This window comes from Myotis daubentonii, chromosome 7 (genome assembly GCF_963259705.1).
Source record: "Myotis daubentonii chromosome 7, mMyoDau2.1, whole genome shotgun sequence".
NCBI classification, from domain to species: domain Eukaryota; kingdom Metazoa; phylum Chordata; class Mammalia; order Chiroptera; family Vespertilionidae; genus Myotis; species Myotis daubentonii.
Genome location: NC_081846.1, coordinates 79552367 through 79579445, shown reverse-complemented (window position 1 = coordinate 79579445; position 27079 = coordinate 79552367). Strand labels below are relative to the sequence as shown.

The 27079-nt window shown below is 40.3% G+C and overlaps 1 protein-coding gene across 6 annotated transcripts in view; it reads right to left on the bottom strand.

The window, feature by feature from the left end:
- Positions 1-27079, bottom strand: part of NCKAP5 (NCK associated protein 5) — a 941160-nt gene that overhangs the window by 827998 nt on the left and 86083 nt on the right. Inside the window, exons 2-3 of one of the 6 annotated variants that reach the window (XM_059704625.1) lie at positions 26704-26760; positions 24094-24246 (exon numbers count right to left, since the gene is read on the bottom strand). The exons of the other annotated variants lie outside the window; for them this stretch is intronic. The gene's annotated coding sequence lies outside the window, so the exon portion shown is untranslated. The remainder of the gene's footprint in view (positions 1-24093; positions 24247-26703; positions 26761-27079) is intronic. 6 annotated transcript variants of the gene reach the window in all.

Here is a 27079-nt window from a genome sequence, read left to right as displayed (position 1 = left end):
GTCATTCTCTCATTTTTCAGAAACACTAATTTTAATTGATTACTGGTCCACTCAGAAACTCCTAGGAGTTCATTCTGAATTCAGGATAAAATCCAAATTTTTCAACTTCATGTTCAAGGTCTACTTCCTGCCAACTAATCTTTGCAATCCCAACCACACTAGGCACATTCCTGAGACCACGCTTTTGATCATACCTTTCACCTCCATCTGGTCTATTCCTCCCCTTCTCCAACGCCTGGCTCAGCTCCCATCTCCTTCACAATACCTTCCTAGTCACTCCATTTGGCAATGATTTCTCTCTCTCCCAAGTTTCATACAAGTCCTTGGTGGCTTACCTTATTAATCACCATCATCACCTAGGACAATTCTTTCAATATAGTAAGTTCTTAATAGTTGCTTTTCAGTAGAGCCTAATAGTTAAAAACAAACTCTCTGAAGCATTTTTCAGAACTAAGTTAGCTCTACCCTACTACTATAGACAAAACTACTAGTCATCTGAAATTTGTTCGGAGACTTACATCTCCCATTTTCAGCTGTTCCACCCACTTTGCAGTCTCTTCCTCATCTCAGTGACTGGCTGTACTGGTAGCTCAGAATACTCTCTGTAATAATGAATCCAACTTAGAGAGACTAATCAGACACTGAGACTTCCCCCTGCATCAAAGCATGTCTCCTAAGTCTTAATCCAAAGAGCCATGGGGTTTGATGAGTCACAATAGATAATCCTTTGACATTTAGCACATATTTCTTGACTACCACGGAGGACTCAGTACTTAGATGTTGATGACACAGCCATGTCTAAGACAGACTAGGTTCCTGACATTCTAATAGGAGGATATAAAAAACAAAGAAGAAAACAAACAACTCCAAATGGTGGTAGGTACCTGCTCTGAAGGAAATAATCCCCAGTAGGTGGTGTAATAGTTTCAAGTATGTGGAAGGGGAGAATATTTTAAATAGAAGGGTAGAGGTGGGAGCCAGCCATGTAAAAGCACGTGTAAAGAGCATGCCAGGTAGAGAGGTAAGTCTTATTGCTGGGAAGGATCTGGGAAAATTTTGTGTGTCCAGAATAGGGAGAAAAGTGAGCTAGGAAGATAACGTGTGAGCAAAGTGCTGAGATGTAAGCAACAACTGCAGGCCAAGGAAACTTGCTTGTTCTAAACACAATGTTTCAATCTTAGGGTTTGATTCTCTACTTTACTCTTTACTAGCTGATAGCATTAAACAAATTATTTAACCTATTTAAGCTTCAGTTGATTTAGCTATAAAATGGATTCAATAGTAGGACCTTCATAGTGAGGTTGATATGATGATTGAGATGGCCCATTTAAAGAGAAGTGCCTGACACATAGTAGGTGAGCTTTAAGTATTAAACATTGGTTATCTTTTTTGGTAAATGTGATGAAACTCATTAAGGAGAAACTCCAATGACTAGACTTTATGCTCCATAATAGGCTAATGAGGCTGTCATTTTGGGAAACAGGAATCCTTTTGACAGTTCTCTATTAGCCTAGTCTACCAGGTGGATGATTGATTGAACAGCTTAGCCTGGTCAATTTATTGTCATACTTTATGTTTCCAATTACAGAGTCAGAGATTGACATTCAAAACATTTATCAACTGACACAGCACAGGTATTGACCAATCAGAAGGACACAGCCCAGGGCAACAGGCAGTATCACTACAGCCGTGTGTCCTGGCCAAACTTCAGCCTAAGTGCATGTCCTACCTCCATCCAAAGACCGTGAAAATATATGTGTTAAACCATAAAACAATCATGGAAACTATCCAAAGTTATACAAAAGGATCAAAGCAACACCCCACCCCCAAAAAAGTGGCAACCAGGTTAGGTCAAGATGAAAAGGGGAGGGATCCAAGAAGGAAAAGCCAGGAAGGCTGACACGCTCCACCTGCAGTACCATCAGGGAAGAAGAGTACCCACATTAACATATCACCAGCAAGGGCTATGGGTCTAGAAGGCAAATGAGTAGGTCGCATCCCAACCACATGTTGGTATTACACTGGTCATCTGTATCATGCAATAAACGCTCTTGCTCAGGGACTACTGTCAAGCAACCTTTTAATGTTATGTAGTTGATTCCTATGTAGGTTAACTTACAGAGAAATGTGCTGACCAGCAAATGTACACAGGCCATCTTTTGTAAAGTTATGTTTTCAGTACAATTTGCAATTTGGCATCTGACTCTATATTCATGAGTTAGGGATTTGCTTAGTATATTAATCAGCTTGTACTGCCATAACACAATACCACAGACTAGGTGGCTTAAACAACAGACATTTATTTTCTCACAGTTCTGGAGGCCTGATTTTCAAGTTCAAGGTGCCTGCAGGGCTGGTTTCTGATGAGGCTCTCTCCTTAGTTTGCATTTGCCTGCTCTGTGTCCTCACATGGCCTTTTCCTTTGCACACATGCTTCTGGTGTATCTTCCTTTTCTTATAAAGACAATAGTCCTACTGAATAAGGCCCCTGCTCTTAAGATGTTACTTCACCTTAATTCCCTCCGGAAAGGCTCTATCACCAGCCGTGGCCAAGTGGTTCAGTTGGTAGGAGTGTTATCCCGTACACCAGAAGCTTGTGGATTGGATCCCCAGCTGGGGAGGCAACCGATCAATATTTCTCTCTCACATTGATGATTCTCAAATCAATAAAAAACTATCCTATTGCCAAATATAGTTGTATTTGGGGTCAGCGCTTCCACATATGAATTTTTAGGGGTCCAGTTCAGTCCATAAGAGTTAGTTTTGATCAGATGTCAAAGCCTGGTTACATCTCAGTGTACTAATAATCAGATTTCTGAGTCTAAACTGCTGCGAGAAAACTCTGGGGTCACTGGCTACACCCAGGTCCTATCCCTCTCCTCTGGCTATTTCACTGTTTGATTTCACCACCACCACCACCACGCACCCCACCTGGCTGTGATATATTCATTTGTCTCCGTACTGCAAGTCAAGAGGTGCAAACTACATTATCGAGATTTCTTAGTCAGCCGGGCACGTTGGATTCTGCCGACAGAAGGCAGTGAGAAATCAGAAGGCAACAGGAAGGAAGACGCCATTCTGCTTCCAGCTCCAGATGCCCAGCCTCAACAGCAGTGCACTAGAGGCTCCAGTGACTTCCCTGGTGCCCCCAAGGATTCAGCGTAGGAAAAGGCAGCCAGCAGTAGCTTTTCCTCCCCGGGGAAGGGGAAGGACCGCCACCTCATGCCTTCAGCTCACTGGCCCTTCCAACAGCTTCATAACAAATTCATGCAGCGAAGCCCTCTCTGCCTGAAATATCCAGAGCAGTTTCTCATTCCCTGGCTTGAGCACACCCCAGAGACAGATACCTTTGGACAGGCAGCAGCTTTCCCTGCACAACTCCTGGCTTCCTTCCTGTGGGCCTTCTGAAGTAACAGCACCGACTTAAAGGTCCCCCAAAACAAAGTCCCTGGAGAGCAGGGACAGCGTCTTATGTTCCATGTTCCCATAGAGGGTATAATGCCTTGTGCGTACCCACACGGCACACACTGGAGGAGTATTTGTTGCTTGTGTGGATGAATAAATGAGGGAATGTTTACAACTGTCTCGGTGAGCATGCAAAGAGCAAGGCAGCGATGTAACATCCCTAAAGCAAAGAGATGCTAGGCCCGTGTGTACACTGTACTTACTTTGCCACATATACAGGCATACTTAAGCCTCAAAGAAAATATTTTATCATGATTTAAAAACCATTATCAACCTAAAATGACTGCTTAGGCCCTGCCTGCACTTACAAAGTGCCATGGCCCATTGTGTTCCTGTCTTTCCGCTGGCTTCTCGCAATCCTGGCTGCAAAGAACGCACACCTGCCTCTGAGGGATGCACGGAGCGCCTTGCCCTCCCTGCGGGAGGGGGGAGGGAGGGATGGCCAGAGAGCTGAAGGAAGACAGGATATGAAGCATCTATTTTTGGATGATGGTCATTGTTACTGATCTCTCCCCCTTACATTTCTCTCTGGGGATGACAATACTATTTATTGGCGTCTGTAGAAATCTGAGTTGGCCTTAATAAATTCTCTTTAATTTTCTTCGCAGATAGTAATGGCCTTTCAGTGGTACACAGAGCCTTTAATATTCCTAGAGATATCGGTAATTTTTTTCTGCTGGACTTTGTTAACAAACTGTATTACTTTCAATAACCAAATAACATCTTCCGATAAAATCTCAAAGGCATATTTCCTCACATGGACAGTCACACACATGCAGACACACACTCTCACATGTACACTCACACACAGGCTCACACACTCACACACATTTCTTCATCTCATTTCTGCCTCCCTGCTTCCCCCACACCGCACCCCTGCTAGGAAATTGTAATAGCAGTGGCAGAAGAAATGGAGAAACATGGTAGAGCCGTAAGACACTGGAAGATTTGGCTCCCAGCCCTCTTTGCCCTGTGAATTCCAGCATGTTCCCTAACTTCTATGCATCAACATTTCCTATTCTGTTCTCCACAGGTTATTTTGCGGCTCCAATGAGATCCCATGAGAAAAAGCCCTTCCACATCTATTCATGATACTTTTCAGTCGGCTTCATTAAGCCACAAACAGGTGAAAGATGATTGTTTGCAGCAGTTAACATCCCGAGAGCTGACTGTCAATCTCATTGGCTCAGCACCCGCAGCACCCACCACACTGGCTCCTTGAAATCCTAAAAAGAATAATTTCAGAACTGAACATGCCAAAGACAACCAAAGGGCAGCAAGTTTCCTGTCCCTGAGAAGACAGCGGGGCAGCTCTGCCCACTTGGAGCTCTTCAGAATCTCCTGGAAGCCTGTGTAACAGCCAGGAGCAGACCCCATTGCAGACCAGTGGAATCTCCAGGGACAGAGGTCCCAGGCACCAGAGGATGGCAACAGCAGAGAGGGCTGGTCAGAACAGTGGTTCTCAAACTCTGCTGCAAATCCCAGTCACCTGGCGAGTCCCTGAGGCCCATCCCAGGCCAAATAACCAGGATCACTAGGAGTGTGACCCAGTCATTATTATTTTAAGATCCCAGAATGACTCCAAAACCCAACCAAGAGAGCACCAGTTTGAAGGGAAAGTACCCGCATTCTTTATCTGCTTCCCTTTCTTCCAGTGTCTTATGGCTCTACCATGTTGGCAGCAACATCTGCCTTCTTGTTAACGGCAATTCTTAATCTGCACACTGTGAGGCCAAATAAGATAAATGTTAGATACAAACAATTTGGACCAGCACCTTCCTTCTCCTCACCCCACCCTCTCAGGCTTGCTCACAGCCCTACTGGTCTTGCTTTGTGCAGGAAGTAGATGTGAATTAAGACAGAACTATCAAATCTAGATTCCAAATTAATGTGCAGATATCGTAGAAACGCGGAGTGAGGCCACAACTTAGGGAATGAAGGAAGCAATGTCCAACTCCAAGAACAAGAGGGTCAGAAAGTCCTGACTCAAATGCTCCCAAATCCCACTCCCTCATTCCTGTCCACTGTTCTCCACCGTGAGTGCCTTGCTCTCATTTCACAGTGCCAACAGCAGAAATTATGAATGTGTGAGATTTTCTTAGCGCTACCAAACAGAATGTTTGAAACTCCTGTCAGCTTTACATTAAAATCATTTCATACCCATCCATTAAGCCTCTGTAAAGAACAGCAGAGGGCTGGCCTTACGCATCAAACACACACACACCCACTTCCTTTTGAAAGATACACTGGCTCAGTAACCTGCAATTGATACATCCATTCATGAGGTGTATAGGTAAAGGTGTGTGGACACGTTCACATATATGTATATATGTGTACACATATGTGTATATATGTGTGTGCATGAGTATGCATGTGTTGCACGTGTGTGTGTGTGTGAGTGCGCACATGCACTCTGAGTAAACAGAAAACTGCTGTCTCCATGCTGGACATGAGTATAAAAAACACACCAAATCATGTGATTTTCAACCACAAGGTGTCTATTTCATCCTAGCAGCACCCTGACACTGATTGGGAAGACTGGATGCTAACATACTCCCTGAACGCTGTGTCCGTCCTTGCCAGAAAAATGCATGGCTGGAAACACTCTCTCAGGGATGTGACAACAGCTTTCTCCTTTGAAGTCAAGAAATGTTTGCATGATGATGAAAACTGCTTTAAAAAAAGGGTTTCATGACCTCATGTTTATTAAACCTCTCACCCTACATGCTGTGCAGTAGCTTAGAGCTGATGACTTAAAAGCCAGAAGAACCCCTTAGAATCACAGCCCATGGCCCCTCCCAAGTAAACAGCACCTCCAACATGGAGAGTGAGAGAGCACAGCAGAGTCTGGGTGTAGGAAGCCTGGCATCATTCAACACACGACTTTGTAAGCTGAGACAGTTAAATTTCCATATTACTTCCAACTAAGTTCCTTTGGAATGGAGGACAGGGAAAACTCTTGGAACCCTTAATATGTCCCAAACTCAGTAATTTCTAACCCTTATCTCTTAAATCTTTTTAAAATTGAGATATACTTCACATACCATAAAATTCACCTGTTTAACATGCACAAATCAGGATCAACACTTTCTTTTACCTAATATTTATTTGCTACAGAAACTAGGGGCTCTGTTTCTCTCTTAGCATGGACGCAAAGGTGTCCCCCCTTCTCTGTTTGAGTTCCATCAAGCCTGACTATCCCACACCACCATCATTGGGTAGCAGCATCCCAGACATCCTAAGTTAAATTCTTCAACTGAAAAGTCTTGTGACCTTGAGCAATGTTGGTGACCTTGAGCAATGTAATATCTTGGCCTAAGTCTCTTCATGGATACAATTAAGGTAATAATAACAGCAATCACCTTAATGAAATTGCTCTGAGGAATAAAATGATGCATGTTTTAAATACCAGAGAAGATGCTCGATGACTGTTAGATATAACTCAACAGAATTCTTTTCATCCAGAATTCAGTGATATTTACTCAATGTATATTTTCTTCTATGCCCTGTGTTAGGCCCTAATGAGAGGAGAGGAGAGGGAGAGGAGGAAGTAGAGAGGAAGGGGAAGAGAAAGGGAGGGGAAGAGAGGGGAGGGGAAGAAGGAGAGAGAAGAGAAAGGAGGAGGAGGAGAAGAAGCAGAAAAGGGAAGATGAAAGAAAGAAGAAATGAAGTAAAATCCTCAAATATCAAGGAAGTTTAAATCTAAGAGGGAATAATGATTTCAATATTCATAGCAAAAAGGTAAAAAAAGGGTGAATGAATGAATGATTTTAGCATAAAGGAGAATCCCACTTAGCTAATCCCGGAAAACTTGCCTTTATTCTCATTCACAGTATTTCCAGCTGATTTCTAGACACGAACTTTTGCTGCATTTTTCCAGTATTTGAACTAAAAACGAAGAGACAGAATGGCAGGGGTTTGGACCAGCATAAGCATTTCAGCTCTGGTTGCTCTTCTCCAACCATCTGTTCTTTCTCTCCTGGTCTTTCTTTGTAAAGATTTTCCCTGCTGTTTAGTTCCCTCCTCTGTCTCTTCCCCATTTATCACTTTAGAAAGGTTTCTAGTTCATTACATGAAATGTATACATGTTGCCCATAAACTCTTAAGGGGAAGTCAGTGTACAAATAAAACAGATAAATAAATAACTTTTAAAATAAATATGTTGTGCACACAACCCCAGTGGATTGGAAGAATATTTAGTTAACTGACTAGGGAAAAGAATTTTCACACTGTGTCATCTGCTTACGCTAATGAGTTAATTAAATTAGAAAAATTCCACTGCCAAAAGCAAAAACATCTAAATCCATGGGATGCTGGGGGAATTATAGGCCATGCTATTAAATGAATTCTGTTCAAGCTTTTTTTTTTTTTCCTTTGAAAAGGCTGTAGAGAGCTACACTTAAAAAACCATCCAATTTCAAGAGTGTATTTTCCATCTGGGGCTAGTTGGGTAGAATACACTCTAAACTCTGCAAATCCCACTGAGAGGCAACATGACTTGTTAGGAAAACAGTTTATGAAAAGCAGTGTTTTGTGGAGATCCAGCAAAGGCTTTAACTGTGATGTCCCCATATACTGCTGAATTCATTATTTTCCATTAAATGCCTTTGCACATAAGTGAAAAACCAAAATGATTCAGGAAATGGGTATAGTAAAAAAAAATCTAAAGCCAACACACTTTGCTACAGCTTTAGCTGATAATTAGAATATTTCCAACTATCTGAAAACTTTTGTCACTTTAAGAGTTTATTCACTCTTCTCTTTTAGTCACCTCCTTCCAGAAATCTCATGCTCCAAATAATTCTGATGTGAAAAGAAAAATAAAAAGCCCAAAGCCTAGTAAATAAAGATTAAAGGATTAAGCTTTAAATACCATTAATATGCTAAAAATAATAGAAAGAATTCTTTTTTATGTCTTTTTATTGATTTCAGAGGCAAAGGGAGAGGGAGAGAAAGAAACATCAATGATGAGAGAGACTCATTGATAGGCTGCCTCCTGCATGGCCCCCACTGGGGATCGAACCTGCAATCCAGGCATGTGCCCCTAACTGAAATTGAACCCAGGACCCTTCAGTCCACAGGCTAATGCTCTATCCACTGAGCAAAGCCAGCTAGGGCAGAAATAATTCTTAATAAACCATAAAATGTAGAATATGGCATTAAAGATGTCCTATGTAACAGCAGCTGTCAAAATGAAATGTATAAGAAAAGTCTCAAAGATGTTCCTCTTCTATACAGTGTTTAATTAAATTGAGAGTGCTATTCCCTCTTGAAGAGAAAGGTGAGCTAAAATTTCTTTAAAAGGTAAAACAGGAGTTCTGAGATGGTGGCATGGGTAAACATGATACTCGAAACCTCCCATTAACCACATCAAAATTACAAGTGAATACAGAACAATCATCATTCAGAACCACCTGAATTCTAGCTGAAAAGAAGCCCTATAACTAAGGATATAAAGAAGCCACATGGAGACTTGAAGGAGGAGCGGAGATGCTGACTGAGCTGGTTCTACACCCACATGTATGGCAGATAAAAATCAGGAGGAATATCTCAGCTGCTGTGGAGGTCCCAGCTGAGGAACAATAGGTCCCAGGCCCACATCAGAACCCCCACCCAGGGAAGAGAAGTCCCCATAACTTCTGGCTGTAAAAACAAGCAGGGATGGTGGCTGAGTGAAAAGGAGGGCTTCTAGAATCCCAGGCAGTTCCTCTTAAAGGGCTCATGCATGAACTTAGAGGGATTCACTTCCTCTGAGCCCTAGTACTGGGGCAGCTGCTCACAAGATGCCAGGGACATAAGAGGAGAAACTTAATTGTCTGGCTTCAGAACTGCCGGTAGAGACCATTGTTCCTTTGTTGAGCCCTTCTCCCACAGAGGCAGCAAATGGGCCCTATATCTGAGTCTCCATCAACCTGGCTCACATTGTAGTGATTTTCAGACCCTGCTCCACCCAGATCCAAGGTGTTTCCAGTGGCTTTTTTATACAAATGGCCTCTCTTTACTCACGCTTTAGACTGTCCTAAAATCTCTCAAAAAAGCAGCATCTGGCCTCTACATACCCCATATCTCTTGCTAAGCGGTTCTAGGCCTGGCACTAGTAGCAGCCAGACTCAGTTTGCAAGTGTGGCCTCTCCCAGGAACCTCAAACACCAGCACAAGTAGCAGCCATCTTCTGATCTCTCTGAAGCTTATGCCTGATGACCCTGGACAGGGCACAGGTGATGGCTGATCTTGCACCTCTCAAGAGGCCTCAGAGCCAGTGCAGCTGGTAGACAGCTTCAGACCACACTGGATTACAACCCAACCACTTCCATGAGCGACATGCTCAAAGAGTGAACTTGGTGGGTACCAGAGCTCCACTGAGGTGAGTCCCGCTCTGTGGGGTCAGGCCCTTTTCAGCAGCTCCTCTGCTGTAGTCACAGCTGGTCCTCAAAACTGATCAATCTGGTTGTCAATCCCTCCCAGTGATATGCCAACAGCAATCAAGAATCACTACAACAGGAAAATGCATACAGCCCACACAGGGGCACACCTGGAGTGCCCAGCTTGGGTATAAGGTCAGGCTGCATCAATGGACCCTACAGGACACCTAACACATGAGACCATTCTATCAAACCCAGAATAAATAGCAGCTCTACCTAATATACAGAAACAAACACAGGGAGGCAACCCAAATGAAGAGACAAAGAAATGTGCCACAAATAAAAGAACAGGAGAAATTTCTAGAAAAAGAACTAAATGAAATAGAGGCAAGCAAACTACCAGATACAGAGTTCAAAACAACTCTGGTTATAAGGATGCTTGAGGAAGTTAGTGTGAACTTCAATAGCATAAAAAAGAACATGGAAACCATATAAGAGATCCAGTCAGAAGTGAAGGATACACTAACTGAAATGAAGACTAAATTATAGGGAATCAACAGTGTGGGAGGTTGCCCATTGTCTTCACTAGCAAAGAAGTGCAAACAAGGATCCCGGAATGCTGGTGACCCTTGAACCCATGGCAAGGGCCTGAGTTATGCACTGATTGTCTAGTCCTGACAATGGGGGCTCAAGCTATTTCCTGATCAAATAGTCTCAGAGTAAATCCTTCTAATATTTACTGACCTTTAAGATAGCCTGTCTATTACTGCAATTACCTGCCTGACTTAGGGCTTTATGTTTAACCAAAGTTGAATAAAAGGCTGGTGAAGCCTGGGCACCCATGGATGTCCTTCCTCTTGAGTTGGACTTGCCCGCCTGGCCCCCCAATATTTCCAAATTATCTCTTGTCTCTACTCTTTCATTTGCGTGTGGCTCCTCTTCCAGATCCTGAACCCTGAACCCCACGGGACGTGGGGGGAAAACAAATACACACACAATAGTAGAGTAGATAAAACAGAGAATCAAATCAGTGATTTGCAATATAAGGAGGAGTATATATCCAGTCAGAACAGCAAGAAGAAAAAGGAAGAAAAAAGAAATGAGCACAACGTAAGAAGCATCTAGGATAATTTCAAATGTACCAACATTCACAATATTGGGATGCTGGAAGGAGAAGAGAGATACAAGATGTTGAAAATCTATTTGAAAAAATGACAGAAAACTTCCCTAACTGGCAAAGGAAATAGATATATAAGTCTAGAAAGCTCGAAGAGTCCCAAAGAAAATGAACCCAATGAAGCCCACTCCAAGACACATCATACTCATAATGTAAAAGATCTAAAGACAAAAGAAAATCCTAAAAGCTACAAGAGAAAGGCAGTATAACTAACTGTATAGTATATCTTTTAGATAACTACTAAAAGATAGCCTCCATAAGACTGTTAGCTGATTTGTAAGCCAAAAGGGATTGGAAGAAAATATTTGAAGTGATGAAAAGCAAGGACATACAACTAAGATTATTCTACCCAGGAAAGTTATAATTTAAAAGAGTTACCATATGACTCAGCAATCCCTCTTCTGGGTATCTACCCAAATATTTGAAAACATTTATTCACAAAGAAACATGTACCCCTATGTTCATTGCAGCATTACTCACAGTGGCTAAGACATGGAGACAATCTAAGTGTCCTTCGATAGATGACTGGATAAATAAGATAGGATATGTATATACAATGGAATACTACTCAGCCATAAGAAAAGATGAAATACCACCATTTGCAATAGCATGGATGAACCTTGAGAATATTATGCTAAGCAAAATAAGTAATCAGAAAAAGCTAAGAACCATATGATTTCACCCATATGTGGGATATAAAACTGAAACTCATAGACACAGACAACAATATGGTAGTTACCAGAGGGAAGAGGTTAAGGTTAGGGTTGGAGTTAGGATTAGGGGGTAAATAGTAAAGGGTAAAGGGGGCCAAATATATGATGATGAAAGATGACTTGGCTTTAGGTGGTGGGCACACAGAGTGCAATACACATTTCCCCACTCCTTGTATCTGTAATGGCTTATGACTCTTTTGACCAATAGTATGTGGCAAAATTATACTGAGGTCTGATGCTAAAACTTAAGAGGACTTGAAACTTCTATCTTCTCTCTTGGAACCCAGAGACGAGCATGCTGTGAAGAAGCCCAGGCTAGCACACTGAAGGAGGAGAACCATGGTAGCCTAGTTGACAGCTACACAAACTGCCAGATAAGTGGGTGAAGCCCACTTCAGTTCTTGAACCCTTCAGTGCTAGTCAAACCCTCAATCACGTGAGTGATCTTAACTGAGACCAACAGAAGCACCATACAAATTACCAACTCACGGAATCCTAAGGAAATAGTTGTTTTAAGTAACCCAGTATTGGAATGTTTTGTTATGCAACAATAGAGAATTTAAAATAATCTCGCCATTAATTTTGGTCACTGTTCATGTCCTTCAGTAAAGTTTTATAATTTTCATTAAATAGCCCTTGGGCATATCTTCTTTAAATCCTAGGTGTTTATGTTTTTGTTGCTGTTGAGATTAAATACTTTTTTTTTCTAATTACATTTTCTAATTGGTTATAGGTAATGCAGAGAAAGAACTACTGATTAATAGACTTGGACTTTTGTTTAGCCATTTTCCTGAGTACCCTTGCTAGTTTTAAGCATGCTTGTTTTAGTCTATTGCAATTTCTAGATAGAAAACAGAAACATTTTTGGCCTTTTCTTTCCAATATTTATAATTCTTATTTCTTTTTCTAGTCTCATGGCATTGGCTAAGGAACAAGTTGATAGTAGGAACTTTTGTTCCTTATTTCAGTGGACTTAGTTGTAATATTTTCATCAGTAAGTATGAGATTGTTTTATTTATTTTGAGCTACCAATTACCAGATTGAGGGAATTTCTACACATTTCTGGACCCTTATATTGCTTTAAAATGTGTTATTCTGAATTTTAAACTAAAATTTAACATACCAAAGAGTAACAAATATTCATGTACCCAATACCTATATTTAACACTATGTATGTGGGTACTAAGAATGATACACAGTATTGTTTAATGTTCATTTTGAAGTTCACATATGGTATCAGACTTTCTCTATTCAGTTGTGGCACTTTTCCCCCGCTTAATACTACTGCATTTTTCCCACTTAACATTAGGCATCAAGATTTATACGTGTTGATAAAAGGAGTTCTCATTCATTTTAAATATTTTAAGACTCCTCTCCAATAGACTTATGGCAGTTTATCTACCCAATTCCCCATAAACAGATATTTAGGGTTTGCCACTATATCACAAACAATGCTGCTTTGAATGTTCTTGCTCATGCATCTTTCTGAACAAAGGCAGAAAAGTTTCTCTCTCGTACAGAGAACTCACTGGGTCACAGGTTATGCACCTGTTCAACTTATCAGGCAGTTTCAAATTGCTCTCCCAAAATGGTTATCCTGAAGCAATTTATACTTGTGTCAGCGATGCTAAAATCTCAGTTTTACCCTGGCTTTTCCACCAGGTGATCTAACAATCCCACTTTTGGGTACAGACCCAAACAAAATGAAATCACTATCTCAAAGCGATAGCTGCCCTCCCCTGTTTATTGCAGCATGATTCACAATAGCCAGGACATGAATACAACCCGAGTGCCCACTGTCTGTGTGCGGATAAGGAAAATGTGGCATATGGATATGGATATTATTCAGTCATATAAAGTAAGAAATTTTGCCATTTGAAACAGCATGCATCGACCTTAAGGGAATTATGCTGAGTGAAATAAGTCAAACGGAGAAAGTACTCTATGAGCCCACTAATATGCGAAACCTAACAAAGCTAAATTCAGAAACTGAGGGCAGAATGGTCATTGCCGAGGGCTGGTAGATTGGGGAAATGGGGAGATGTTGATCATAGGGAACGAACCTACAGTTATAAGATGAATGAGTTCTGGGGATCTAATGTGTGGTATGATGACTATGCTTAAAAAAAAAAAAAATAAAAAAAAAAAAAAAAAATATATATATATATATATATATATATATATATATATATATATATATATAATAGAGAAATATGCTAATTAACCAGGACACCTTAACGGGTCGACCAGACAGGAGGAAGTTGTTCCCACAGTGTTGAGGGCAGGGCGGCAGGGGCCTTCGCACTCCTGCACTGGGGGAGGGCCTGATCAGCAGTGGATGCAGCTGCTTCAAGTGCCAGAGAGGGAGGCAGGGTCAGATGGGCAGCGGCCGCGGCTCCTGCGGGATCCGGGAAGCGAGGCAGGGCCGGATTGGTGACTCGAGGGTGGGTGGCGCCACGCAATTTCGAATTGCACGCTGGGCTCCTAGTCTACACTAATAAAAGAGAAAAATGGTAATTGGCGTACAACGATACCCTTTTCATTGGCTAATCAGGGCTATATGCAAATTAACTGCCAACTAAGATTGCCAGTTAACTGCCAACAAGATGGCGGTTAATTTGCATATGTAGGCACAATGCAGGGAGGCGAAAGGGAAAGCAGGAAGAAGCCCCCTGCCACTGACAGTGATTGGAAACCCAGGGGGGAGCTAAGAGCTGGGGGGGCAGGGCAAAGGCAGCCCTGGGGCCGCCTTTGCCCTGCCCCCCAGCCATGATCGGAGAATCAGGTGCCTTTTCTGCCCTGGCCAGTGATAGCAGGAAGTAGGGTTGGAGCCAGCGATGGGAGCTGGGCACGGTCGAAGCTGGCAGTCCCAGGAGCTAGGCGTCCCTTGCCTGGGCCTAAAGCGGAGCCCACGATCATGGGGCGGCTGCAGCTGTGGGTCCCCGCTGCCCGGGCCGGACGCCTCAGCCAGAGGCGTCAAGCCTGGGCAAGGGGCCGATCCTGCGATTGGAGGGTGATGGGGGTCAACGCCTGAGGGCTCCCAGTATGTGAGAGAGGGCAGGCTGGGCTGAGGGACACTCCCCCCCCACACACACACCCATTGCACGAATTTCGTGCACCGGGCCCCTCGTCTATATAATAAAAGCCTAAGCAACCATTCACTATGATGCGCACTGACCACCAGGGGGCAGATGCTCAATGCAGGAGCTCCTCCCCAGTGGTCAGTGCGCTCCCACAGGGGGAGCTCTGCTCAGCCAGAAGTCAGGCTCACAGCTGGCAAGCGCAGCTGTGGTGACGGGAGCCTCTCCCTCTGCAGCAGCGCTTAAGGACCAGTGAGCCAAGCAGTAAGGAGCAGCAAGCAGGAAGGCGGTAAGGAGCGAGGGGTCCCAGACTGCGAGAGGGTGCAGGCTGGGCTGAGGGCCCCGCCCCCTCAGTGCATGAATTTCATGCACTGGGCCTCTAGTATTATATACTTGAAAGTTGCTAGAACGTAGATATTAAATATTCTCACCACACAAACACACACAAATGGTAATATGTAAGGTGATGGAGGTGTTAACTAACCATATTGTGGTGATAATTTCATAATATATATATATGTGTATCAACATGTACACCTCACACCTGCACAATGCTGTCTGCGCACTATATCTCAGTGAAACTTGGAATGTAAGGAAAGAAATGCCTGGTCATTTTGGCAGTTGGATCAGACAGCTCCTGTGTAGTTGGACTGTAGGTGGTGTCTCTACTGTGACGATTAGTATTTTCTTTATATATTTATTCAGGGTTTTCCCCACCAGATGGAGCCACATGTGACAGGAAAATACTGAGCCAGGCATTCAAATTTGTCTTTCTGTGTCCTTAGTCCTCCCTCTAGTTCAGTGTTTCTCAGCTTTTTAAACTTTGCCATCAGCCCCTCAGTGCCCTTTAATTTTTTTCTTAATTCCTTCTCTTAACCCATGAAACTTTAACACCACAGATACCCAATATCTATTTATGTAACTGAGGTCATTTTTAGAACCACAAGCCATTGTGATTTCTGAAATTTTTGTCCCAGGAACCAATTGTCATCACCATTGAGAATGTTTCTATCTAAAGATTTAAAATACTTTCAGGTTTCTCAAGTTTCTCTTTTGGGCAATTCAATTTGATTCTCTTACATAATCAGCCGGTTTATGATGCTTTTAACCAATAGAAGGGGTCACCGTGACAATGAGTTCTGAGTTATCTGACTAGGTACACACTCATTTGATGAAGTGTCTTATGGGGAGAGTTAGGGGGGAAAAGAGATGATTGGGCAAAATCAACAGCTGCAAACCCAAAGGGCTAAGAAGAAGGAGGTAAATGAGAGAAGCTGGCCCAGAGGAGCTGTGGCCCCCTGGGGGCACACATCTTGTCCAAAAAGAGCAGCTGGCACCCAACTGCAGCCAAAACCACATGCAGGAATGGAGAGCCACCTTAGAAAACCCTTTGATTTCTCAAGAGAACACAGAAATTCAGATATTTATGCAAAACCTGTCAATTGTTAAAGATTTCTTAGATTTTAAAAATATATTGCAGAAGCCAAACAAAATTCATCTCTGAGAAGTATGCAGCCTATTAAGCTACAAATTTGCAAATTTTAGTTACATGAGTTCTTACAAATCCCCCTGCACCTCTAAAATTCAATACTTTTTTAAAATTTTGAATTAATGTAAAACTCTAAGAATGTTGTAGTCTTAAATATTAACACCAAAAAAACTAAGAACAGCTATAGCAGGGGATGATTTAATATCCCATCACCTGCATAGGCAAATAGAAAATCTAAATCCAAATTTTCTTTTTAAAGATAATTTATTATTTTTTACATGAAGCCAAAATGTAGAAGCAATTGAAAGTTATAGAATAAATCCTGAACGCATAAAGATTTTTTTCTCCTTAGTTAAAATTAACTATCACTTGGGTTACAAAATAATTTTTAGATATTCATGTCTGCTACTACAGCACAGAGATTAAAAAAAATAAGTCTCTCCTTCAAAGACAATTTTATGTATTTCTTTAATTTAATAGATTCTCCAACGAATGTGAGTATATATTTCTATAATATCTTGGTTGTCTTTACATATTCTTACTTCCTTGTTAGTTTTGATATTTCTGTCTCATCCACACAAAAAAGTAATTAAAGACACATGTGGATATTTTGATAGGTCACATTAATAAATTACTGAATATGACAACATGATAGTTCCTATTTAGCCATGAAGATGGCTTCTGTGGAGTTTGGCAAATCTCAATCCATTTAAAAAATTCAAATGGAAGGTTGATATATCTTGTTCTGTTACTAACTACGTATAAATTTTCAGAAAAATCAATTTCTCTAGACTTCATTTTTTCTCATATCACATATAAAAGAGAATGAACTAAGTGATCTCTAAGGTGCCTTTTGGCTCTAAAATGTTGTGCTCTACAAAACCAGTTAACAGAATCAAAATCTTTGGTTTTAAATTTGTTGTAGTTTTTCATGTACAGTTTTATTGAGATATAATTCATATATCATAATATTGATCCATTTAAAGTCCAGTGAACTTTCACAGGATTGTGCAACCATCACCACCATCTGCAGTCATTTTAAAAAAAATTTCAACACTCTAAAAAGAAACCCCATACACATTAGCGGCTGTTCCCCAAGCTCTGCTCCCTTCCCAGCTGCAGGCAACCACTGATCTACATTGTGTCTCCAGGAATTTGTTTATTCCGGATATTTTACATAAACAGAACCATAGGAGTAATCTTTGTGACTGACTTCTTTTACTTAGCAAAATGTTTTCAAGAATCATCCATACTGTAGCATGCATCAGTACTTCACCCCTTTTTATGGTTGGATAATATTCCATTGCATGGAATGCCATCTTTTATCTGTCCATATGTCAGTTAATAGACATCTAGACTGTATCCTCATTTTCATTATAAACACCATGCACAACTTTTTGTAGGGAAGGGACATATGTTTTCATTTCTCTTAGATATATACCTAGAAGTGGAATTGCTGGGTCAAATGTAAACTGTTAGTTTAGCAACTTGACAAACTGCCAAACAGTTTTCCAAAGTGGCTATACCATTTTACATACTCGCAGTAATGTACAGAATTCCAACTTTTCTATGCCCTTCCCAACATTTGTTATTGTCCAACTTTTTTTATCGGAGCCACTCTAATGGATGTGAAGTGATATCTCATTGTAATTTTTATTTCCATTTCCCTAATGGAAATTAAAATGATGAACATCTTTTCATGTACTTATTGGCTATTTGTATATCTTCTTTGAAGAAACAGCTATTCAGACTTTTGCCCATTTGGGGGGGAGGAGAGGGATGTAATTTGTATTTTCATTGTTCAGTTGTAAGAGTTCTTTATATATTACGGACACCAGTCTCTTGCTAGATTTACTACTTGCAAATATTTTCTCCCATTCTGTGGGTTATATTTTCAGTTTCTTTATAATGTCCTTTCATGTAGAAATATTTTTTATTATTTTACTGAAGTCCAAGTTACTGATTTTTATTGATGCTGCAGATCATGCTTGTGATGTCATATTTAAGAAAACACTGCCTATTCCAAAGTAAAAAGAAGATTTATTCCTATCATAGGAGTGTTATAATTTTAGCTCTTACACTCAAGTCTATGATTCATTTTTTAGTTAACTCTTATGTATGATGTGAGGTAGGGATTCATATGCATCCTTTTTTACACATGGTATCCAGTTATTGAAAAGATTGTTCTTCCCCCACAAAACTGTCTTGACTCCCCTGTCAAAAACCAATTGATCATAATGTGAGAGTTTAGTTCTTTACTCTCAATTTTATTAATTTTATGTTTTTATATAGTCTTATTGGTATCACATTATATTGATTATAATAGTTTTGTAGTAGATTTAGAAATTGTGAGTCTTGCCGAAACCGGTTTGGCTCAGTGGATAGAGCGTCGGCCTGAGGACTGAAAGGTCCCAGGTTCGGTTCCGGTCAAGGGCATGTACCTGGGTTGTGGGCACATCCCCAGTAGGGAGTGTGCAGGAGGCAGCTGATCGATGTTTCTCTCTCATCGATGTTTCTAACTCTCTCTCTCCCCCCCTTCCTCTCTGTAAAAAAATCAATAAAATATATTAAAAAAAAAAAAGAAATTGTGAATCTTACTTTACTCTTCATTGTCAAAATGGTTTTGGCTATTTTCCATATTAAAATACCTTTCATTTCCATGTAAATTTTATGAAAAACATAATTTTTACAAAAGCCAGCTGGGATTTTGATAGTATTGCATTTAGTCTACAGATCAGTTTGGGGATTACTGCTACCTAACAATGCAAATTCTTCTGACTCATAAAAGTGGGGTGCCTTTCTATATACTTACATGTTATTTAATATCATTCAACAATGTTTTATAGTTTTGGTGTACTAGTCTTGCACTTTATTTGATACATTTCTTCCTGGGTGTTATTTTTGGGTTGCTATTATAAAGTAGAGGCCCAGCGCATTCTATCGTGAGACCTAGATCCACTCCGCCGGCTGGACCCACTCTGACTCCCACCGCACAGGTGGGAGGCGGGACACAACCCCCCCCCCCCCCCCCCCCCCCGCCCACCAGCGCGCCTAACCAGGGCACACACAGCCCTGCCCACCCGCATGCGCATGCAGCCTCCTGGTGACCAGTCTTTGGTTGTTCCACGTTACAGTGTCACAGCCACAGGCCTTTTATTAGTATAGGTGAGAGTGTGTTTTTTTTTTTTAATTACAGTTTTGGATAGTTCATTGCATTGTATGCCTTTTAAGCTTCAAAATGAAAAATGATGTCACACCATCATTCTAACTTTTTTTGTGATTTACTTTAAATCATGCACCCATTTTTTAAGTTCTTTTTCTATTTATTTCTTTAATTTTTATCGACTTTATTGGGATGATATTGATTAATAAAATTATATAGGTTTCAAGTGTAAAAAATTCTATAATACTTCATCTATATATTGTATTATGTTCTATTTTTGTTCTGAGCAATATATTTGTGTTTTCTTTTTAAATTTTATTTTTATTAAGTCATGAAAAGACACATATGACTTGTATACAGTATATTTAAATTTGAAGTTAAGCTGGATGCCTAACCTTGCCAATTAAATCACTTAAATTACATAGGCTCCCATCATCTTTCACCAGCACTCACTGAACATTCACGGGATGCACAACACTGACACTGTCTTAGCAGACCCCATTTGTAGAAAATACATTCACTCCTACCTAACAAGTACACGGCATTGAACTCCCATGAGCTCAGAAAAACAGTTAAAAGAATAAAACATAAACAAAGCACTTCAAGCCTGTTGCTTTCATTAAATATTAGCACTGAAGGCAGCGTTTCCTTTGACTGCCAAAAAAAAAAAATGATTGTATCAGGAATCTGAATTTCAACTTTATTTTAGGGGGATTCTACTCAAACTCTTCTACGCCGCCACTGTACCATTGCCTGTTCAAATTAGGCTAATGTTGTTGATGGCATAAAATGTAGTTATATGTTTTGGAAGAAAAATAAAGTAAATTCTCACTGCTATGTTTTTTTCCTGGCAAATATAATATGTATTCAAATGGAAAGAGTCACATTTGGTCATGGTTCTGGGGAACTTTGAGGAGCAGAAGAAGCTAAATACCCAACACTTTGGAAAAATACAAACATTTAACATACCTATTTTTTTGTGCAGTTTTAAGGACAATGATTAATCTGCCCATAATGGACATCAAAGTAAGAACTTCCTCTTAAATAATAGTTGAGAAAAATATATTAACTGCCACAGGTAAATTCCCTGGGATACATAAATAAGATAAACATCTTAGGAACCAGAAACTGAGCTCAGAGAAGAAAGAGGGTACTGAGGTCCTTAGCCCACTAGGTCCTGGCTTTAGAGCCACACAAATTGGGAAAGAATTTGAAACCTAATATGTATTAAGTATTAAAAGCTTTCATGAGTGTTTGAGGACAAAAGACAGCAGGCTCTCTTCCTGAAAACGCAGTCAGGAAAAAGAGTCCCTCAATTTTGAAAAGAGGTTGGTGAAAACGAATGGCTGCCCAAGGCTACAGCTTATGTACTAGTACAGTGGTTCTCAACCTTCCTAATGCCGCGACCCTTTAATTCAGTTCCTCATGTTGTTGTGACCCAACCATAAAATTATTTTCATTGCTACTTCATAAATATAATTTTGCTACTGTTATGAATCGTAATGTAAATATCTGATATGCAGGATGTATTTTCATTGTTACAAGTTAAACATAATTAAAGCATAGTGATTAATCACAAAAACAATATGTAATTATATGTGTGTTTTCCAATGGTCTTAGGTGACCCCTGTGAAAGAGTCATTTGACCCCCAAAGTGTTCGCGACCCACAGATTGAGAACCACTGTACTAGTAGGCTGCTGATGGGTTCCGTAGAAGGAAAGACAGTCTCAAAGACAGAACCTGACCAAGGCCCTGGCTAGCCCAGCTTCATTGGAGATGTGCCCAGTTTTATATTACAGAACAGAGGTATCAAGTCACCTGACTGAAGTCTGCTAAGCTCGCTGGAGGCATCCTCCATGGAGGGGAGTGTGCAGAAAGAGAAAAAAATCCTCAAGCAAGATAAATAGAAAATTTAAAGCACATGAAAAATAATACTAAGAAGAGAGCCAAAATTAAAAAAATGAAGAGAATTCGCTGCCAAAGAAATAAAAACAATGACATGAGCAAAACACTAACATCAAAAGAAGACACAAATGGCCAATAGATACCTGAAAGGAAATGCAAATCAAACCCATCAAACCCGAAAGGAGGTGTCACCTCACACCTGTTGGAATAGCTATTATCAAAACAACAAAAGGTAAGTGTCAGCAAGGATGTGGAGAAAGGGAAGCTCTGTGCCCTGTTGGTGGGCATATAAATTAGCACAGCCATCATGGAAACAGTATGGAGGCTCCAATAGGGGCGCATACAGGACACAACCAATCCATGTTTCTCTCTAACATCAATGTCTGTCTGTCTGTCTCTCTCTCTCTCTTTCTCCCCCCTCTATCTTTTCCTCTCTCTCTAAAATTAAAAAAAAAATCTCCTCAGGTGAGGATTATGAAGAATAAAAAATTTTTAAATGAATTATATGATCTAGCAATCCTACTTCTGGGTATATATGCAAATGAAATAAGTCAGTATCTCAAAATATCTGCATTTCCATGTTCACTGCAGCATTATTCACAATGGCCAATACATGAAAACAACCTAAGTGTTATGATGATGAATGAATTGATAATAAAAAATGTCGTGTGTGTGTATGTACACACACACACACACACACACACACACAAAGGAATATTATTCAGCCTAAAATGAGACAATTTCTCCAGTTGCAACAACAGACACGAACCTGGAGGAAAGGTTATACTAAGTGAAATAAGCCAGACACAGAAAGACAAAAATTTCATTTAGATGTAGAATCTAGAAACGTCAACATCACAGAAGCAGAGAGTAGAAGGGTGACACCCAGGTACTAGGAGGTGAGGGAAACAGGGGCCTGCTGATCAAAGGGTATGAAGGTTCAGTTAGAGGAATACACGTTGGAGTTCTACTGTACAGCATGGTGACTACAGTCAGTACTGTGTGTACTTGAAATTTGTTAGGAGAGTTTATCTTAAGTGTTCTCACTACACACAAAAAAACATAACTATAGGAGGTGATGTATTTATTTGTTAATTAGCTTGATTGTGGCACTTATCCCACACTGTATATGAAGATCAAAATATCACATTGTACACCTTAAAGATATACCATTCTTTAATTTGTCAAATATACCTCAATAAAACTGAGGGGGGATTATGAGCAAAAGTCAAAACAAAAATGGAATAGCATTCATAAAAAGTGAGAAACTGTGGTATAAACACAAGAAATAAGAAACATAATAAGTGGGTGTGAAGAAGGAGCTATTATGAACCTAGAAAAGAAAATCATCATCTGAAATAAAATGCCATAACCAAGATAAAGTCTAGACAAAACAATCATAAGAATTAGTGGTATTAAAAAATTTGTCTAATAAATTCACCTAGAATGGAGCGCAGAAAAAAATTGGACATAAGAAATACCAACTAAAAGACTCTAAAATACATCTAAAAAATTCCCAAAAAAGAAAAAGATGGAAGAGCATTGAAGAAATATCCTAAGAGATAATGGTTAAATAATTTTCACAACTGACCATGTGCTTTATAATGGAATAAAAATAAATTCATATCAACACAAATAATGTTAAAACTATAGAAACATCAAGCTAAAGAGAAAAGGAAAATGAGGAACAGTGGTATAAAAGGAGAAAATCCTAAAATTGTGACATACAAATGAAAGCCTATTAGAGGGCAAGACTGCAGCAGAAAATTAAGTGCCTAAGCACAAGACAAGAGATTTCCCAGTGCTGAGGGCAAGTAACTGTGAACCTAGAATTCCAAACTGAGCTAAAAGATAACTGAGCAAATGACAACAAAATAAAAAAAATCTTTAGACTTTAAACAAATGTTTACCTCCCCCAGACACTCACTAAGAAATTATTGAAGGATGTATTGAAAGTAAAGTTCATGGTTTTTATAGTTTGCTTTACTCTACTATAACTTTTATTAAAAAGATACGATAATATAGTAAATTTAACCAAGTTACTTTTAAAAAAAGAAACAGAAACAATAAGAGAATTGAACTGAAACAGGGAATTATATAAATGAGAACAAATATGAGAGCAAGTTAAAAAGAAAAACACTAACTTTGAAATATACAGTAATTCAAAGATGTTATAATAAAAATGTTAAATAAACTGTGATATATGTTAATTACATCATAGTCCTTCAAACTCTTAATATCCTCATGCATCCTTGAGAAAAATCCTCGCCAAAATCATTTGAAGAGTCCTAACTATATAATATGTGGACTCGCGATAAAGAAAGCATCATGAGTACCTTTACCTGCAGTACCTGACTCAGTACTCAACAAATAGTAGATAGTTGGTAATTTTCTTTTGAATGAATATTTGTTTAAAAAAAATACAAGAAAAAAGAGCAAACCCCAAAACTAGTGTCAACATTGTACTGAACCTAATGCTGACTGATTAGAAGTCAAGGAAATTCTTTTTTAAAGTAATGGATGGCTCACAAAATGATTGTGAGGACTGGAAATTAGTCTCGGGTTAAGTTGCCGGAAACAGTCCCCCAAACCCCACTGCAAAATTGAGCTGATGAGGAAACTGTTGCCTCCAAAACCCAGCTTCTGCCCTGCAGCCACTAGTAAGAACTCAATACCCCTGCCATCGCCCATTCACAATGGAAAGCTGTGCAGAGGAATTGCTTGCACACTTTACTCACTTCAGGAATGAATTGTCTCACAGCACATCTGGTTGGTGGGGCTCAAGTCATATGCCTGCATCCCAGTTGCAAGGGAGGCTGGAAATTTGAGTTCCGGCGTCAATGTTGGGAGGAGGTGGTCATAATGTAGGAATGTCCCCAAATATAGAAAAGCTGTTCATAAGATGACAAGTAGTCACAGACATGACAAATGTCTACAACAACATACTTACAAAAATAGGAATACTCGCTACATAACTCCCCACCTACAGCCATGCGGTTAAGTATAATCTAGTGCCATGGAGTGTTCTTCCACAGTAACATTTTTGAGGACAGCACAGCTCATGGACTGGATGCCCCATCATGTGCTTTAGCCATTCTCCATTATAGACAGGTAGGTAGCTTCTAAATTTTTGTTATGGTTGCTTAACTTTGTGAATATTCATGATCATTTGCTCCAGGAAAGTGATGCATCAAGAGATGTTGCTCCCTTGCCGAAACCGGTTTGGCTCAGTGGATAGAGCGTTGGCCTGAGGACTGAAAGGTCCCAGGTTAAATTCCGGTCAAGGGCATATACCTGGGTTGCGGGCACATCCCCAGTAGGAGATGTGCAGGAGGCAGCTGATCAGTGTTTCTCTCTCATCAATGTTTCTAACTCTCTCTCTCCCTTCCTCTCTGTGAAAAATCAATAAAATATATTTTTTAAAAAAAGAGAGATGTTGCTCCCTGTTCTCCATCACTTCCCTTCCATCCACACTGCCCAGGTTTGCCATCCAGCGCACCGCAGTCTCCAGGCAACAAGCTCCACTCTCCTTTCCTTCCTGGGCACTGCCATGACCAGGGCGGAGGCCTTCACAAACATCCCCTGGACATCCTTGCACTGTGGCTTATTCCATCACTACTCTTACAATCCATTTGTTATGTTCTTGTCAGCTCTTAAATGGGCTTAAGCTCTGAAAACTGTAACTCCCAGACATCTTCTAGAGCAAACCCTCAAGGCTGTCTACTCCTGGGTGAAGTATTGGGATAATGGTTAAAATCAGGGGTTTGGGAGCGATTCGGGTCTGGAGTTATAACATCACATAAGTAAATTAGTTTCTTTGAGTCTTGATTTTTCTTATTTATAAAATGTAAATCAAAGAGGTGTTTCCACGGAAGAGTACCAACTGCTTTTCTTTGCCCTTTTGATGGTTAAACGGACACCATGGTGTGAACAGAACATTCTCTGTCTGACTATATCACAGGTAGGAACACCGTGTTTTTTACATTACAGGGCTGCTATAAGGAGTAAATAACTCACATGAAGTACTTCGCAAGTACCAAGCACATAGGAAGTGTTCAGGAAACATTAGCTATTACCATTAGCCATATACAATTGCCTTTTTGTATCTGGCAGTTTCACAGGTAATGTTATTTCAGTACAATATAATCGCTGCTAACTTCCAGAAATAAACTTCCCATCAACACCAAAACCTCTCATCTTTTGAACTTCATTATGCCCTCAGGCCATCGGCCCTTTCCTGTCTCCATTTCCCTGTATCCATCCTAGACCTCCACATCTGCCTCAGACGTTCCTTCGTGAAAACATGCTTCTTATATCCTTAAAAATAATCAGCATCTGTTTGTTTTCCTTTGCATGCCCACAGCGTGTCTCCTCCCAAGTACTTCATTCAGCCTTTCAACGTAGCGAGGACTCGTGAAAGCCAGCAGGTGTTTACACGTCTGCCCTTCCCCTAGATCCGGGGTCCGCAAACTGTGGCTCGCAAGCCACATGCGGCTTTGTGGCCCCTTGAATGTGGCTCTTCCATAAAATGCCATGTGCGGGCGCATGTACAGTGTGATTGAAACTTCGTGGCCCATGCGCAGAAGTCGGTTTTTGGCCGAGTCTATTTTGAAGAAATACTGTTGATATTTGGCTCTGTTGACTAATGAGTTTGCTGACCACTGCCTAGATGAGTGGTTCTCAACCTTCTGGCCCTGTAAATACAGTTCCTCATGTTGTGACCCAACCATAAAATTATTTTCGTTGCTACTTCATAACTGTAATGTTGCTACTGTTATGAATCATAATGTAAAAATCTGATATGCAGGATGGTCTTAGGCAACCCCTGTGAAAGGGTCGTTCGACCGCCAAAGGGGTCACGACCCACAGGTTGAGAACCCCTGCCCTAGATTGTTTCCCCTCCTGCAGAGCAGCCACAGCTCACTTACCCAGCCATCCCCAGCCCAGCGCTGAGCATTTGGAACAGCGATGCTTATTCAAAATGAAATTAAGTTCCTGAGCAATGAATCTCTTCACAAATGACTTAGGCCTCTTCACACCTACTTAGAACTACTAGTGATTTATATTTTAATGGCTTTGATTTGTGCTTTAAATTAAACATCACCATGACTGGAAACTGTAACTCACACAGGGAGAGGCTGCGATTCCGTTCCTCTTTGATATTACCTTTGGAATCTCAGATTACTCATTTGGAAAAAATAAATAAATTCCGTTCTCATATTCCTTCAGAATATCTCCTCCTTATTAAAATGTACACAAAAAGCTATACATACACATACACACCTATCTTTTTCAAAATAAATAAGTGAATATATTCTCAAAGTAAAAAGTTAAAATTATATAGAAACCTCTACGGAAAACAGCAAAAGATTCCTCTTCACACACTTCCAATTATATCCGCCTAACTAGGAAAAAAACTATTAATAATTTGTTGTATCTCTAGAACTTTTTCTGCCCATTTATATACAAGTGTACATATTTAACGATACAAGGTTTTTGAAACAGAAAGCACACCCTATTCTACATATTTTTGACACCTTGATTTTTTTTTTTCACTTAAGAATATATCGAAGAGGTGTTTCCACAGGAGAGTACCAACAGCTCTGCTTTGCTCTTTTGATGGTTGCATGGGCGCTATGGTGTGAACAGAACGTTATTTGTCCGACTCTTCCCCTGCTGATGGGCACTCAGATGCAAGTACTTACCACTCTTACAAATGATGCC